This window comes from Oncorhynchus mykiss, chromosome 5 (genome assembly GCF_013265735.2).
Source record: "Oncorhynchus mykiss isolate Arlee chromosome 5, USDA_OmykA_1.1, whole genome shotgun sequence".
In the NCBI taxonomy this organism is placed as follows: domain Eukaryota; kingdom Metazoa; phylum Chordata; class Actinopteri; order Salmoniformes; family Salmonidae; genus Oncorhynchus; species Oncorhynchus mykiss.
In genome coordinates, this window is record NC_048569.1 from 41,281,403 (window position 1) to 41,286,956 (window position 5,554).

A 5,554-nucleotide genomic window follows, 5' to 3' on the forward strand; every position below is an offset into this window, starting at 1 on the left:
GCAGCGCCTCTTCAACCTCAGGAGGCTGAAGAAATTTGGTTTGTCACCAAAAGCACTCACAAACTTCTACAGATGCACAATCGAGAGCATCCTGGCGGGCTGTATCACCGCCTGGTACGGCAACTGCTCCGCCCACAATCGTAAGGCTCTCCAGAGGGTAGTGAGGTCTGCACAACGCATCACCGGGGGCAAACTACCTGCCCTCCAGGACACCTACACCACCCGATGTTACAGGAAGGCCATAAAGATCATCAAGGACATCAACCACCCAAGCCACTGCCTGTTCACCCCGCTATCATCCAGAAGGCGAGGTCAGTACAGGTGCATCAAAGCTGGGACCGAGAGACTGAAAAACAGCTTCTATCTCAAGGCCATCAGACTGTTAAACAGCCACCACTAACATTGAGTGGCTGCTGCCAACACACTGACACTGACACTGACTCAACTCCAGCCACTTTAATAATGGGAATTGATGGGAAATGATGTAAATCTATCACTAGCCACTTTAAACAATGCTACCTTATATAATGTTACTTACCCTACAATATTCATCTCATATGCATACGTATATCCTGTACTCTAGATCATCGACTGCATCCTTATGTAATACATGTATCACTAGCCACTTTAACTATGCCACTTTGTTTACATAGTCACCTCATGTATATACAGTACTCGATACCATCTACTGTATCCTGCCTATGCTGCTCTGTACCATCACTCATTCATATATCCTTATGTACATATTCTTTATCCCCTTACACTGTGTATAAGACAGTAGTTTTGGAATTGTTAGTTAGATTACTTGTTGGTTATTACTGCATTGTCGGAACTAGAAGCACAAGCATTTCGCTACACTCGCATTAACATCTGCTAACCATGTGTATGTGACAAATAAAATTTGATTTGATTTGATTTTGATTTGACTTGGTACCATTGAGTTTATGATTGCAGAAGGTATCTATTGTGATTGAATGTTTAACTTCAGCACAGGCTGCAATCATTGCTGTTGTTCTGTTATATCCCTCTGTGAGTTTACATCTCACAGGCAACAGCCATCTTGCCATCAGAAAGACAGCAGGAGGAAGAGCCTTCAAAGAACTGGGAGAGCCTTCAAAGAACAGCAGGGTTTAGTTGAGGTTTATACTATTTTTGGACTGAAATTTCTGTCTTGCTTTACAAATACCCTGCACACTATTTTGTGTAATGGAATTGTAAATAATTTAATGCTTTACATGTGACTTTTAGGCAATGCAGTGGAGTTGTCAGAGGGAGGAAGGAATGGCCTTCTCTGCCACCTGAAGAGAAGATTGAACTGAACTGAACTGACACATGACCAAGACAACACCAGGAATAACTATCACAAGCTAATTCTGGGAGAAGGGTATATTTTTGATGACTCTGATGTAGATGTGAACTCAGATGAAGATGGGTCCTATTGCTGAGAGCTCAGATGACGACTGCTATGCTTTCTGAAATCATACATCACCCCTGCCTCTTTCTCTCGGTCTCGCTCGCTCCCGCAGGAGAGGGAAAAGGCAGCCACCACCTTGGGAGCAACCTGGTCTCCTGATGTTGACCCCTGACCCCTCACCTTCTGAACCCATCCAGGGAAATGAAATTTGCCTGATGACACGCTAGTGGAGAAGGAACGTCATTTTAGCGCATTTGTTTCCATGTTTCCTCTCCTCACCTCCTCTATAAGATTTCTTCCAGTACTAGACTATGGCGACATCATCAGCAACTGTTGGTTGAGGACCTCTTTACTGAGGAATGTGGTTGTTCTCCATAATAGTTTTTTTTGTATTTTGTATTAGTATTTTCTATGCTGCCGTAATTGAGATTTTTGTGTAATTGTGAGTTACAAAATAGTCTTTGGTCTCAATGGGACTGCTAAAATAAATAAAGGTCTTAATAAATAAATGTGTTAAGCACTAACAGCTCTGAGTGTGTGTTTCAATCGATTACATAGTATGAATTCATTATTTTGATGTAATAAAAAGTGTTGGTGCAGCATGCTGCAAGCCATAGCTGCCCCTTTCAACATTATATGTACCATGTCTTTCTAATCTGATATTGAGTGGAATGTACTGTTGCCCAACCCATATATTTCAGCAGTGCATTGTACCCTACACCATAATTTCAAATGGTAGTGGAAGCTATCTGGCTGATGAAGGACAATGTAGTATGCCTATTTACAGCAGCATATGATTTAATAGTTTTACCTACATTAATTGTCAATTGATATGTTCATGGTATAAAGAAATATAGACTTTTACATTATAAAGTTCACCAACTATAGCCTACTAAGATAGGCACCTGGCACAATGCTGATTATGGGTTATGAGCAGTGGATTGTGTCACACTCTGATCAGTTTCACCTGACCCCCTCCAGGTGTCGCTTGTTTTCCCCAGTGTATTGATCCCTGTGTTTCCTGTCTCTCTGTGCCAGTTCGTCTTGTATTTTTCCAAGTCAACCAGCGGGTATCCCGTTATCCTTCTTGCATTCTCCTTTTTTTTAGTCCTCCTGGTTTTGACCCTTGCCTGTTTCTGGACTTCGTACCCACCTGCCTGACCATTCTGGCTGCCTTGACCACGAGCCTGTCTGCCACTCTGTACCTCCTGGTCTCTGATCTGGTTCTGACCTTTTTGCCTGTCCACAACCATTCTTGCCTACCCCTTTGGATTAATAAACATTGTAAGACTCCAACCATCTGCCTCATGTGTCTGCATTTGGGTCTCGCCTTGATAGATTGGTCTGAACAACTTTAGTAGGCCTAATAATTGTATTGTGAGTAGTGAGAAAACAACAGCAAAAGTGATGGGAATATTGCATTTTGAAATGAACACCGAACAAAAACAACAAAATACCAAACGAAACGTGAAGCTAATAATAGTGCTAACATGCAACTATCCATAGACAAGATCCCACAAAGCACAATGGGGAAATGGCTGCCTAAATATGATCCCCAATCAGAGACAACGATAAACAGCTGGCTCTGATTGGGAACCATACCAGGCCAACATAAATCATGAATCACCTAGATGACCCACCCTAGTCACTATCACACCCCAACCAACATAGAGAATAAACAGCTCTCTATGGTCAGGGCGTGACACAGCCATTATTATGAGCCGTCCTCCCCTCAGCAGCCTCCACTGATTGTAGCAGTTTATTGACCTAGGAATTGTTCATGTAACTGAACCAAAACTTAATATCTTAATATAACTCTGGAGATTCATTTGGTCTACACAGAATTGGGCAAATCTGCTTTTTGTTTTTGTTGCCCCTTATGTGTGGAACAATACACAGCATTCCTTGCAGTTAGATATTCTGGTGCCTTTCAGGCATTTTAAATAGCTGATTGGAGACTTTTATGTTACAGAATGCGATTGCTTTTCTTAAATATGTTTAACATTGTGTATTGTGTTTTGTTATAGTGTGTTTTATTTGTAATGTATATTAGAGCTGTTATGTTATTTCTGTACTGGGTTGTATTTGTAGACGTATACAGGACTCATAAAGGCTCATAAAAATAGAAACACATTGTACTAGACCTAACCCTGATTGCAGACTCACTTTTATATGTAAGAATATTGATGAACCAATATTAATTGGGTAGATTACAATAACTGTAGTGTCATGGAGGCACACCTGGTCCTCCCTGGTCCCATTCCATATCGACAGGCTACGTGTTTGCTATCCACCACTGTGTCCTCCTGGCTCTGCCGACTGCCGTATCTGCTGCTTTCCTGATTCATTGTACAACTTGTAGATCTGTCATACTGCATGTAGATGTTTATGTGTATGCCATTAAACAATACCATAGGATTCGTCAAGCACAGACCACACATTGGAAATTGAAGAGGATTTTTTATTATTATGGAGATAAGTGGGGGGTGGGGGGGGGGTCGATAGAGAAAGAGAGAGAATGAGAGAGCTCCTTCACAGGTATAGGGACAGGAGTGGGCTTCCGGAGATGGTAGAGAATGAGACAACTCCTTCACAGGTATAGGGACAGGAGTGGGCTTCAGGAGATGATAGGTAGGTGGACCCAGGTGCTCCGCCACTTTCTGCCGCCACTGCAATGAAGCCACCACCACCAACCACAACAACAAAAGGAACAGACCACATCAAAATAGGTCAAATGAAAGAATCCAATAAATAACTTTTATGTTTGAATTTTTTCCTGACTTACATAACTTACATACTTCTCTGTTTTGGGGCACTTGTGCATATGGCAGAGGCGCGCATGAATGCACAAATGGAGGGGGAGGGAAAGAGACTAATTTGGGATTCAGCAAGAATCTAATTGTGGACCTAGGTGCAGTGCTTGATTTGGTCAAAAATAGGTGCCGGTACTCATTTTGGGTGCTGTTTATATTCAATTCGTTGCAGGAGCTCCACAATACTTTTGAGCTAATATTCTATAAGAGGAACAGGAGCTCAAGCAGTAATAAGTCTGAGGTGCCGCTACTCTGCTACGGTGAGCTCCAACCCAAGTCAAGCACTGCATATGTCCCAATAGATAGCAATAGTGACACAACTCTGGCATAGCAGCCTATTTACCAGGAGCATGGCTTCCATCTGATTAAATCTTCTCTCTGCCTTATTATGAACAGAATTTTTTTTTTTTAAATAGTATTTGAAATCGCTTGCTTTGTGGTTTTGTGTAATTTACAACACCTTTTCCTAAATTCACAAATTTGCTCAATTGATGATGGAATTGACTATACTGACTGTACTTTGAGAATAACTAGGCTCAGGTCAAACAGAGGTGACATTGTTTACAGAATATCGAACAATTTCCCCAGTTTGACCTGTTTATTGCATAATAACATCAATGTCATAACTGTTCCTTCCCTTCCCTGTTCCTTCCCTTAGATTCCATTCTAACTAACCTCCCTAAATCTGGACCTCACCACTGTCTCCACTGTTCTTACACAGTTCCTATCCTTGCATTCTGAAATATGAAAATATATATATATATATTTCTAGACATTATAGAATGGTAATGTATTTTAGTCGTTGCCTGAAACATAGCAATGCATGTTGTTGATAACTTAGTCGACTTTCAGAGTCATTGCTGGTACATTAATAAACAACTAAGATAATGTGCTGTACTATAGAGATGACATGTCATGTATTGTCATGTTGTGTCCTGTTCCTGTTCTTTCTCTTCACCCTGTCTCCCTCTGCTGGTCGTATTAGGTTACCTTTTCTTCCCCTCTTTCCCCCAGCTGTTCCTTGTCTTCTCTAACTACCTCGTTCACCCCTTTTCCCACCTGTTCCCTTTTTCCCTCTGATTAGGTCTCTATATCTCTCTCTGTTTCTGCTTCTGTCTTTGTCGGATTCTCGTTTGTGTTTCTCATGCCTGAACCAGACTATCGTCGTGTTTGCTGCAACCTTGTCCTGTCCTGTCGGAATCTGCCTGTTCATCTAACCTTGTCCTGTCCTGTCGGAATCTGCCTGTCCATCTGAGCCTACGTGTGTTTCGTCATTAAAGAAACTCTGTTTTGTTAATTCGCTTTTGGGTCCTCATTCACGCACCTG